The sequence below is a fragment of the Barbus barbus genome (genome assembly GCF_936440315.1).
Source record: "Barbus barbus genome assembly, chromosome: 9".
Taxonomy (NCBI): domain Eukaryota; kingdom Metazoa; phylum Chordata; class Actinopteri; order Cypriniformes; family Cyprinidae; genus Barbus; species Barbus barbus.
In genome coordinates this window covers 7,644,059-7,656,974 of record NC_136737.1, presented here as the reverse complement: position 1 = coordinate 7,656,974, position 12,916 = coordinate 7,644,059, and the positions used below count along the sequence as shown (strand labels likewise).

General features: G+C 37.4%; 2 protein-coding genes across 3 annotated transcripts in view; both read left to right on the top strand.

The window, feature by feature from the left end:
• The window catches only part of LOC306875011 (uncharacterized protein), a 991,916-nt gene that overhangs the window by 827,076 nt on the left and 151,924 nt on the right, over nt 1–12,916 (top strand). The gene's annotated exons all lie outside the window — the stretch shown is intronic.
• Nucleotides 1–12,916, top strand: part of LOC306875017 (cell adhesion molecule CEACAM3-like) — an 82,474-nt gene that overhangs the window by 54,253 nt on the left and 15,305 nt on the right. The window lies entirely within an intron of this gene.

Below are 12,916 nucleotides of genomic sequence, written 5' to 3'. Positions count from 1 at the left end.
TTATACTAGAACACCAAACCAGAGTTAACCAGCTTGAAAAATAATTTACTTCAAAGTAGTTGAAAAATTTCACACTGTAAAAATGTATAGCAACAATACTGCACATAATATTTCTGAGTATTTTTTAAAGTTTCTTTTTTTTTTTTTTTGCGTTACCTATCTGAATAAATCATATAAAATCTCCTAAATTATTTAATCTATGACACAATGAATTTAATAGTATTAGTAAAATGCTCTCATTTATTTTTTTTAAGTTAATTGTCAAAAGTGTGATTTTGAGTAAAGCCTCTTTGTATTTGACAGTTATTTGTACAATTAAGACCGTATACAGCCAGACCGCTCAAACAGGAAATACATGTCACTGCACTAGCATTCACAAAGCTACTCGCAAAATTTACTCTCCATATCCAGCCACATACAAAGCATGCAGGGAACTAACAATCATCACTAAAATAAAAATTGAGCTAATTCTCTTAAAGTAAATAGGTTGCCGCCTTTCATTATTTTATCTGAAATGCAAGCCTCAAAACTGCTTACATTTCCTTTAAAAAAAAGAGGAAAACATAAGGCTGGACGATATGGCCAAAATTGATATCACGGTATGTTTCTTAATTTCGGTCGATATGATATAATTCCGATATCGATATGAACACTATTAAAAAACTGCCAAGAACGCCCACAACAGATGTCTGTACCTACCAACTCATGAAAATTAGTTTTGCCAAGTCTATGAAACCTCCTATAAAACTATATAATATTTTAGAAAAAATGGCACAAATAAATTAATATACACCTTTTATTTGTGTTTAGCCTTCATACAAACAAGAAATTTGAAATCACTGTGAAGACTCGCCTTATTAATATCTTTAGCTTCAAACTATAGGCTAACATACACTATCAGTCAAAAGTTTTTGAACAGTAAGATATTTAATGTTTTTGGTTTTTTAAGAGTTCTCTTCTGCTCACCAAAGCCTGCATTTATTTGATCCAAAATACACCACCAGTAACATTTTTTAATATTTTTTACTCTTTAAAGGGGTCGTATGATGCTATTTTAAAAATCATTATTTTGTGTATTTGGTGTTGACATGCTTTAATGTTCAGAAATGTTCTCTATGCCCCGCCTATCTCACATTTTCAACAAAGCCCCTCCTTCCGACAAGTGCAGTCTGCTCTGATTGGCCAGCTGATACAGTGCATTGTGATTGGCCGACCACCACAAGCACGCGTCGGAAATGTAACGCCCCTTACCATAATCACGAGCTTCAGCTTTCAAAGTAAATATCAAGACCGTTAATAATGTCCTTAGCTTTACCATCAGTTCAAACCCCAAAGGGGAACAGAGTCACGTGACAGACACAGTGATGATGCAGTATGCAGATACTGGTTTTTCCAACAGGGTTAAAATGACTCCCAGACATTGACAGATAAAAAATATATTTAAAACCTTTGATCAATTTAAAGCATGCTTGCTAAATAAGTGTTCATTTCTATAATTGAACAATAAAATTATACTGACTCCAATCTTTTGAATGGAATCGTGTATAATGCTATAAAAGCTTTTTATTTCAGATAAATGCTGATCTTTGGATCTTTCTATTCATCAAATAATTCAGAAAACTGTTTTAAATATTGATAATCAACAAATCAGCATATTAGAATGATTTCTGAAGGATCATGTGACCCTGAAGCCTGGCTTAATGACGCTGAAAATAGCTTTAAACACAGCAATAAATTACATTAAGATATTCAGATAGAAAGCAGTCATTTTAAATAGTAAAAATATTTCAAAATGTTACTGTTTTTGCTGTACTTTGGATCAAATAAATGCAGGTTTGGAGAGCAAAAGATAATTCTTTACAAAACATTAAAACTCTTACTGTTCAAAGACTTTTGACTCGTAGTGAAGGCTGATTATTCTTATAGATTGAAACAAATGTTTCAGCCAAGATAAAGAGAGTGAAGAGTGCTCTGAGTTGCTGCAGGAAAATAAATAAATAAATTGAACAACAACAAACACATGTTGCTGGAGAGGCTTATTGAAAATGCAAACTGAATGTCTGCCAGTAGGAGGCGCTTTGAGAGCAGAAGAACTAGCGGTTTCACAAAGCGGCTCCACTCATGAACACTACTTTATCAGATAAGATGAAATGCCATCGAAACTTGTCTGAAGACAGTCAGTTCCCTTCAGAGATACATTCATATAAAACACCCGCGCCGCGTTTTGATTTTGAAATGTGCAGTGCTCGTGTTTATTCAACGAAGTCAACTGCCACAAATAAATCAATATATTGGAAACACTGGTAATGTATATCGAAATATCGGAAATGTTTAAAAAGCATATCATCATTATTGAAAAAAATATATTGCGATAAATATTGATATTGCATTATTGTCCAGCCCTTGGTTTTATTTTAGAAAATTTCTCCATTTCTTTTTATACAGCATTGAACCACAATTTCTTTAATAACATACACACACTATTTTTAATTATCACCTTAATTTTTTTTTAATGAAGATTTCAAGACCCATGTAAAAAAAAAAGTAATAATTACTGGTGTGCATCTTGAGACTAAACAAAGGCACTGATATATTTTAAGATCAGTCAGTGCAAGTTTATTTCAGCTGAAACAGCTCAGATTTACATTTTAGTCTAGGACTAGGCTTAAGCCTTGTCTGTGAAACCAGGGGTTAATCTCTGAAATGTGAAAAGGAATCACAGTGAAACAATAACATATTTTTGTTTGGTATGTGCTCAGAATCTGTGAAGACAATGCTTTTTAAAGAATACTGTACCCTTATACTGCCTATTTGTGGTGGCATTATAGAAAGTGCAGCATGCAGAGACTTAATGTAGCTTATAATGATGGGATGTGATTGCTGCTTAAGGTGCTTCGATGGAGCAGTTCAAGCCAAATGTTTGTCAGTGCTGGTGTGCCAACCTGCGCTGCTGTGATGCGTAATCTCATGTACAGATGTATGTGTAAATCAGGGGTCTCCAACCCTGCTCCTGGTAATATGAAGTAATAATATTGTAGCATGCAACTTCCCCAAATAAATAGTTAGGAGACGGAGATCTGGTTCAACAAGCACCACCTGCCTAGATCTGCTCAGGGAGTTCTCCCTATTTTCCTTGCAGCAGTCTGAATTCAAGTCACTGTTTCATGTGCATATCAGATGTATCCTTACTCCTTCAGCAGCAGCATAGCAGATCTAGTCCGCCAAGACCAAGCCCATGTACATTCCAGGCTTATAAATAAATGCTGGTAAAATTAATTCCGAGAGTTGTCATGATTGAAACGTGAATAAATCCAAAAGTGAGGTATTGTCCCACTATTTGATCATTGTTTTCTGGGGAAATTTTGATACGCAGCATCCGCCGTGGATTTCTGCAAGGAAACAAACAAGAAATCTAGAACCAGCAAACAGTTTAAACACCATTTCAAAATAATCAGAGTGAATACTAACCCTACCCGATACTTTATTTTCAATTTTTGGATTATTTCCTTAATTTTTATTGAAAATAAATGCCTTTCCGATGCGATATGAGATTTGAAAAGGAAGAGAAAAAAAAAAGCTCTGCAAAAGGCGGACTCGAACCCGACTCGATCGCGTCCAAAAACACAATGACACGCGCTCTACCATCTGCGCCACTAAAAGAAGAAATTAATCTGCATTGCTAATCCTTTTGATCTTTTATTTTAAAAAAAATCACAAAAATCTAACCTTTCATTGGATAATAATTCAAAATGGGGGGAAATATTATGAAATAAATGTTTTTCTCAACTACACGTTGGACACAATTATTGGCACCCCTAGAATTAATATGAGTAAAATATCTCTGAAGTATATTCCCATTCATATTCAATACAAGAGCCCGAAGGCTTAAGCTGATCCACTATTTCTTGAAGATGAGTGCCAGAAATGAGTTTAAAATGACTAAAAACAGCTACAAACAGGGGAAAGAGAGGAATCGAAGGAAGAGGGAGTTATCCCTAGTCTAAGATCTCTTATCTTATTGACAAAAAAAAAGAAAAGCTTCACAAATAGACAAACACACAGAGGGGTTCATAGTAGAATTGATGATAGCGAAAAGTGTTTTCGGCCTGTGACAGTTTTTAGTAATGATATCTAAAAAATATATTGATTTTGCTGCTTTGACTGCTTTCTGGTATTTCAATAGCGAATCGTCTTTTTTCCATTTAAGCTCTGCTCTTCTACAACACTTCCTGAGCGAGCGTATGGTCTCATCTATCCAGGGCTCAGACCTAGGTTCTTGTTGCAAGGTGCCACAGATTCTAAGACATTAGCAGAGATAGAATTAAACCTGGATAGGAGCTCCTCAGCGCTCAAATCTGTTTGAGAATCATCCAGGGATAGAGTGGCTTCACAGAAAGCTAGGGAAAAAGCATTTTTGGTAGTAGTAGTAATTAGCCAGGACTGGCGAGCAGATTAAGTTCTTGACTGGCAAGAAAAAAATTAGGGTAATTCGATTTCTTGGGGTTCTTTTAGATAAAAAGCTGACATCATTATGTTGTTCTCTTTTTAATATGTTCCTTGCATTGTGGGATGTATACTGCAGCACCTGTGCGATAATTTTCAGGGTTCTTGGAACAACAGATTACCTATCAGTGTATACGCAGTAGAATTGGTAGCAATAATATAAGGTTTACAGTGGATAGAACAAAGAAATAAAACAATGTAGTAATTGCGTCTGATAGTTTGTCTGCTCTCATAAGTATTGGATCTGGGAAATCAATCCTTGACATCTTAAATGAATTAAATAAAAGAATCCTTAGGTTACATAATAATGGTAAGAATGTATCATTTGTCTGGGTTCCTGCGCATTTAGGTGTGAGGTAGAGAGGTAGATATTCTCTCAAATCCCAAACAATAGATTTACAGGTTAAATTAAGTAAAACTGAAGCCTATCACAAAGGTACATGCACAAAATCTATGGCAGGAATACTGGAATATTAATGATACAGGAAGACAGTTTTATAATATTCAAAGCAAAGTCGGCGTAGGACGAGAAATGGGTAAAAATCGGATGGAGGAAACAGTCATTACTCGTCTCAGAATAGGGCATACAGGACTCAATAAGACTCTGCATTTAAAGGTAAACACACAAATCACACAAACCTGAATCAGTAAAACATATAATAATAGAATGGCATGCATATGAAAATAAGAGAATAATATTAAAAGAAGTATTTGAAAATTATGAACTAAAATTTACTTTGGAAAATATACTTGGAAAAGCACTAATGAAAACACAAGTACAGTTAATTTAATATCTGAAAGAGACGAATATGAAGATAATAGAATAGGATTTATGTATTTATATTAATTGTTAAATATATATATATATAAAAAAAAATTGGGGTTGGTTTGTTTATTTTTTTCTTTCTCCTGTTATCTTTCTCAGTCAGACTTTTGTTCCACACTGATTTCCAGCAGGTGGTGGTAAAGCACCTATTAGCTGGTTTGCCAACCGCCAAAAACGCTTAAGAAGAAGATGAAGAAGGAATGAAATTGATATTAAAACAGTTTTTTGTAATATTACTATTTTTACTTTGTAAAAAAAATGACTCTCCGATCTATTTTGATCTCATCGTTCTTGTTTATACTCGCACACGGTAAGACATTTTATGCTACAATCTCTGTTCTTGTCAGCTAACTTACAGTTTAAACAAAGAGCACCCATGCTTTACACGTGCTCAGCCGTATGGGCATTACTGCGAGTAAATGAAGTCTATTAAAACTAAATCATTACACAAAATTACACAAATGGTGAAATCTATATATAATGTTGAAATCGTTATATAAACTGATGTAGGCTACATTGAATGTAATTTGAGTCGCTTTGAATAAAAGCTTCTGCTAAATAAATCATAGCCCAGAAATTAACATAAAACCAAAAGTTACTATGTTTTCAAAGTACCAATATTTAAAATTAAAATAAATATTTTGTAATTAGCACCATTTTCTTAAGTATTTGCATGGAATAGGCTGTAGTTTATAATATTCGTGATGGTAAATATTTATTGTGAATTAGTGGAAATAATTGGCTGTATGGAAGCACAAATATATTCTGGGAAAGCGCTAATATGTGAACTAAACCTGATGGGTGAATGTGAAGGCTAAATAAATCAATGATGAACTTATGCTGTTTGTTTCATGAGTTACTCCATGAATGCAGTCGTGTCTCTCTATACCCTTGGGATCTGTAGTAAATCATTTATATTGGCGCGGTATTAAAGTCTGTTGACACCAAGAGCGGTAAAGATAATATAAATACAGTGAACAATAAATGTATCTTTATTGTAATCTCGCGCGCTGTTGATTTTTCAACTGTAGAGACTGCGGTTACACTAAAGAGGTGTACGTCCGCTCTCTTACAGCTCTCGCAGTATTTGATGACACACAGCGATTGGTCTGCTATTTATTCCATTCATTTTAAGACGCAGACGTCACGTAAATCACGCGTGGCAGTGAAGTGTCGAGTCAGACGTCACGCGTCATTCACGTGTGGCAGTGAAGTTATTAATTATTTTTTTCTCTAACACGTATTTAACACTCTACTCAACATGGCTCAGTGCAGTGTGCCAGCGGTTGCGATCGGTTCTTTAATATGACTTTGCAACATGCACTCGTCTCAATGAACGTGACACTTGCGTCTGTCTTATAACGTGATGTCTGCGTCTGTGATTTATATATAGGATATTGTGTGTGTGTTGTTTAACCCACATTTTGAGGGCCAAATGCCCCCACAAAGATAGAAATATGAAGAAACTGTTGTGGAAAATCGTGCTCTCGTCGATGGTCTGGATCTCAGTCATGCAATTAGAAAGGCTCAAAAACAGCAGAGTTTCAAATGTGAAAGAAAAGACTTTATTATAACAAGACAATAAAGTCGAGAAGCAGCTGTCCCATTGACTGATTCTGATTCTGTGAGTGTCGGTACAGAGTATATATATGTTTCTTATTGCCCATATTTGGTAGTTCCTGTTATTCTCATTGTCTATGTCTGTTTGATTTACCACATTTAATTACTTGTTCACCTTGTCTATTTTTTAATGGTGGCATTCGTCTGTATTCGTCATTTTTAAAAAGTAAAAGTTCTTCTTCTCCTCCCATTGGTTGGCAGTGATCCCAGACGACATACATCACAGTTGGTTACATGTATCTGTCATATTCCTCATATTCTGGAAATCACCCAAAGTTCCCCAGGTTATCCTAAGTTTACTGTACTCCTTGACCGGTGTATACGGCCTATAAAACATCTATACTCAGTATGACCAATAGATGGCACTCTAAGACCACTTATCAGTATTCAGACATCTAGTACAGTAGGATATCACACTTTTGCATAGACTAGTACATGTTTGCATAGAACAGTGCATGAATTACATTTTTAAGCATGTTTTATCATTTTGAATAAGATAATGTTATAGTGAGTAAACAAAAATATACAATATATTCCTCTCTTTGAGACTTTACTAAGTCTCACAATCATGTTCATTACCTAGAGTGCAGTTCCATGAGTCCACCCCTCAGTTTATACCCTCTTTCAGCCAACGTGCGGCCTCTCATAACCTCTTGTCAGATTGTTTCTTCATGATACCGCACTCCAGAGGAAGCCAGACCCAAACATCTCTCCTCACCTTTGACTAGAGAAGAGTAAAAGAATCTGTCTTCCTATCCAACCATACTTTTCGGGATTAATAATTCAATCATTAATGTGTGTGTAAGCATGTGCACAAAATGTTCAAGCCTTGCCCATGGTTGTCATGGTTATGTAGAATATATGAGTGATTAATCAACACATCTAGAAAATAGATTTAAAACACTGGTTTGTCCCACGCAGCCAGAGGAACTCTAGGCATTTCCGGTAGCCTAGAGCGCTATCTGGTGTTGTTATCCTTCGTTGCCAGAGGAGCTTCCTCTAGCCCTATCTGGTGTTGGAGTAGATGGTGGGTTTTTAAACCCCAGTTGAATCTACTCGTGTTGCTAAGCACTGAGGTGCTCGTCGATCCTTCCTTCTTCCTTTCTGACGACATGTTCCAGTGTATACAGCAATCATTGTTATAGTAACTAATGGAATGTTAGTGTAATAGCATAAAAAATAAGTATAGAAAAAATGCATATTGATCTCTGAAGGCTGGGCTAAATGAATAAACACTGTTATTGCACTCCTGACTTGGGTCAGACCCTCAATCACCTTTCAGATCTCAATTAATCCTTCTGTTTCATTCCCTTTTTCTGGTTGCAATGCCTCATAACATGGACAATGACCTGCTTCAGACCCTTATCGTTCCCTTTTTCTTTCAGTATTCACATTATACATTTAAGATTAGTAAATTAATTTCAATATAAATGATATAAGGAGTAAATATAAATGATATAAGGAGTAAATGACTTCAGGAAGGGGCATATGCCAAAGGAAAATACATAGTACCCCTATCTCTCTCCCTACACTATCCAACACCTCTAATATATCTACAAAAGTGAAAATAAAGAAGTATAAAAAATTAAAAGGCACCCCTTCCCTACCACTCCGTCGTTCTTTCAGGAAAGGTTTCACAGAATAGTCTCTTCTAGGTCAAAGTCGTCTAGTTCGTCCAGTCCAGGGCCCACAGTGTATCCGTGAGCATATCCAATGTCAACTCCGGTTGGTCTTACTGATATGCTTAGCATCTGTTTGGCTGCAGCACTGGCTAGCATGGATCTGATGAAAGGTATAACACAACAAAACAATACAAAAAACACAACAATAGCAATTGCTATTATAATGCCCACCTTAATCAACCACCCTTTCCAAGACCCAAAAATTGAATTTAACCAGTCTCCAATCTGCAGATCTGTTCCAGCATTCAAGGTCACTTCTTCCCTCAGATTTTTCAGTTTATCCATCGCTTGGGTGAACGATCCATCTGGCGCTGTATTATTTGGGATATAGGTACAACAGTCAGAACCAAACATTACACAAACTCCTCCTTTCTCCGCCAACAGCCAATTCAAAGCTTGTCTATTTTGCCATGTCATTTTGCTTGTTGCATCTAATTGTTCTCCAAGAGCACTTAAGGCATCATTGGTGTAATTAATGAACCTCTGCTGATTATAGTAAATGTAATTAATCCATTCAGTGTTTTTGTTGGTGGCTATCCATACAAGTAGAGACTCAAAGCCAGACTTTACCTCATTTCTTGCTTTAAATTTATCTGGTATTCCTCTAGGTTGGCCAATTGCATCTAAGTACACTTTTGGGTCTGGAGCATACGCTCTCTTTGCTCTGCTTACTTGTGATTTGGGGTTCTTTACACTATCTATGTTTCCCTCTATTATTGTTATTCCTTGCATCAATCTTACTCTGGTACAAATACCTTTCCAATCTTTTGGGAGTGTGGTTCGCAATCTTTTTCCTCCACACATCCAATAATAATCTGCCACTGCTTCTGTTTGATCCATTAGATAATAAATAAAAGGAAAGTGAATTGTAGCTTCTGCACATTTGTCTATTAATCTCACAATTGTCATATTTGTTTTTATAGTTGCGGTAGCATACATTATACTATGAAACTTAGCTACATGTGGATTTCGAAACATGAATACATCCATATGCCAAATTACCGCACAGTTGCCCCCAAATTCACCCACATCTTGTTTTCCGTTGGTTCTGTTGAAGCATTCATAATCTAATGTGTAGTCAATATCATAGGCTGATGGGATCTCTCTTTTATTTCGAGCAACTCTAATATTCATCTGATTACACTCTTTTCCTATTCTTATTTTGCCAAAATCTCTATAGTAGCCCTTGTTTCCTAGCATAAGTAAGCATTCTGCTGGACAATATGTGGCATTCAGAAAACGTATCCCTTTAGCTTTAGTGTCTTTACAATATTGAGCATAATGTTTACCACATTGGATGAAATCATAGGGACTGGGCACTACTGTTAATTTTTCGAGAGGGGATGGAGAACAAAACACACAACTATCCATTCCTGCTACTTTTGCAGTGTATTCTGCCCATTTGAACCACTCATTGTCATGGGCCGCACCTAGCAGTCCTTCTTTCTTTAAATCTGATGTTTTAGCATTGTTTTCATTATCGTTAGCCCTACTTACTGACCCCTTTCTAACATGTCCGTTTGCATAAATACCTGGTTTCTGATCAGTCATTTTAAGAGAATAATTCAGCAATGGTGTTTGGATCAAGCGTGAGGAATTCATCAGGTTGATATCTGGGTTGAACACTAGTTGATGGCTGTGGTTCGAATGGTCTTGTGGATTGCCCCGCGTCTTGGGCAATCTCTGCAGCAGATATATCATCACCAAGATCACGATCAGTTTCACCCTGACTTTCATGTTCCACTTCCGGAGGCTGCACCCCATCTTCAGTCAGTGCTGCGGCTTCTGCGCGCTCTGTTTCCCTGAAATGAGGTTCATCAGCATTACTTTCTTCCCCCTCCCCGTTACTTTCAGGACTCTGCTCTCTTGGAGGGGGCCCTACTTGCTCATTTTCTTCCCCACCTCTCTCTGGACTGTGCTCCCTTGAAGGGAGCTCTACTATCTGTTCTTCTCGTCTTCTGGGTCTCAATCTGGGTACTCTGGTACAATGATTTAAATGGTACCAAGTTGTGCTACCTTGCACCTGTACTGCTGTTGGGGTGGCTCTTTCTACAGTGTATGGCCCTTCCCTTCTTGGCTCATTCCATTTCCTTCTAAAGACCCTCAAATATACCTGATCTCCAGGTTGTATAACACTAGGTGTTTCCTCTTCCTCTCTTGGACCTCTATTCTGTTCTTGTGTATGGATGGCTTCATGAATTTTCGTCAGCTGTTTCATATATGCTTTTAACTCCATTTGCAACTGTTCAAGGGGCGGTCCTTCATATGGACCTCTCAAATATGGGACTGGCATTGGTCTACCTGTCAGCATTTCATGTGGGGTCAAGTTTGTTATCCTATTTGTTTGCATACGATAACTCATCAACGCCAGGGGCAGTGCATCTACCCAATTTAATTTTGTATCGGCACAAATTTTGTTCAATTTCGCCTTGAGAGTCCCATTAATTCGTTCCACTATCCCTTGAGATTGAGGTCTATAGACGCAACCTAGACGTTGCTTTACCCTTAACTGTTGTATTACTGCCTTTACTGTTCTTTGAATGAATGCTGATCCATTGTCTGAACTAATTTGGGATGGTATTCCAAATCTGGGAATTACTTCTCTGGTCAGAAATTTAATCACTGTTTGAGCCCCTTGGTCTGCTGATGGAACAGCTTCCACCCATCTACTAAATCTGTCAATTATAACCAGTAAATATCTTTTACCTCTGACAGTTCTTATCATATCTGCATAGTCCATTACCAAATGTTTGAATGGCCCTTCTGGGACAGGAATATGACCTACGGGTGCGGTTGTTCCCTTTCTTACATTATTTTGGGCACAGACGTCACACTCAGACAGATACTCATCCACCATTGCTTGTAAATAAGGTGACCAAAATCCTTGGCGTTTTACCTTTCTAATCACTTCCCCCCTCGCGCAATGGTCGAAACCATGCGCGTCAGAGATCAGGATTGTAAGCAATGGTGTGGGAGCTATCATTTGTCCTTCATGTGACCGCCAAAGCCCATTTGCGTCTCTTGTCGCTCCTCTCTGTTGCCATACACTGAGTTCATATGGGGTAGCTTGTTGCTGCATCCGTGCTACATCTGCTAATTGAGGCTGAGGTTGAATTAGAATGGACGGAGCCATTATTGCTGTAGTGCAGCCAGATGCTTGTCTAGCATATTTATCTGCTTCATTATTGCCCCTAATCACAAAGTCATTACCCTTCTTGTGTGCTTGGCATTTAACGATGGCCAATCTCTTTGGATGCATCATAGCTGTTATTAGATCAATTATCTGATCACCATGTTGTACTGGTGTACCATCACTTTTCTTAAATCCCCTTTGCTTCCAAACTGCTCCAAAAAGGTGACATACACCATGAGCATACGCAGAATCAGTATAAATATTTGCTGATATGCCTTTAGCTAATTTACAGGCTTCAGTAAGAGCTTTCAACTCTGCCAGTTGTGCTGAGCATGGTTGTTCACAATGCTGCACCACCACTGGAATAAAGTCATCACTGTCACATCTAACAATTGCAAATCCTGCGTGATTACCCAAATGGTCTCTGAAGCATGATCCATCTACAAAGTAATCAACCTGTGCCTCAGAGATGGGTGTTGATTCTAAATCTGGTCTTAATCTGGTGAATGCTAAGGAGTCAGCTACACATTCGTGAGGTATTCCCTCATCTTGCAAAGGTATGTGATTGGCTGGATTGACTGTTGTGCATCTCTTTATCGTTATATCTGGAAAGGTCAATAATGTTGAATATGCCAGACACCTAGAAGGGGTAAGAACGAATTTACCCTGTTCCCACAACTCCACTATCTTATGATGTGCATATATTATGACTGGATAACCCATAGTTATTGTAGAGGCTTTTTCATATGCAAAGTACACTGCTGCTAGTCCTTGTTGATAACATGGCGGGTATCCTTCAGCCACACTGTCTAATTTTGTGCTGTAGTAGGCGATTGGTTGTTTTTTCCTTCCACTACAAGTCTCTTGCATAAGTACTGCAGATGCATAGCCATCTTTTCTATTTGCAACATACAAATGAAATACTTGGTCATATGCTGGTGTTGCTAATGCAGGTGCAGACTGCAATTCTCTTTTTAATGATTCAAATGCTATTAATGCATCTGTTGTCCATGTCAGTGGTGCCCTAAGATTTTGATGACCCACTTGTTTCATTAAGGCTCTTAACGGGGCTGTTTTAATGGCATAGTCTTCAATCCAATCTGAACTAAAACCTGTCATTCCTAGAAAAGTCATCATCTGCCCTACTGTTTG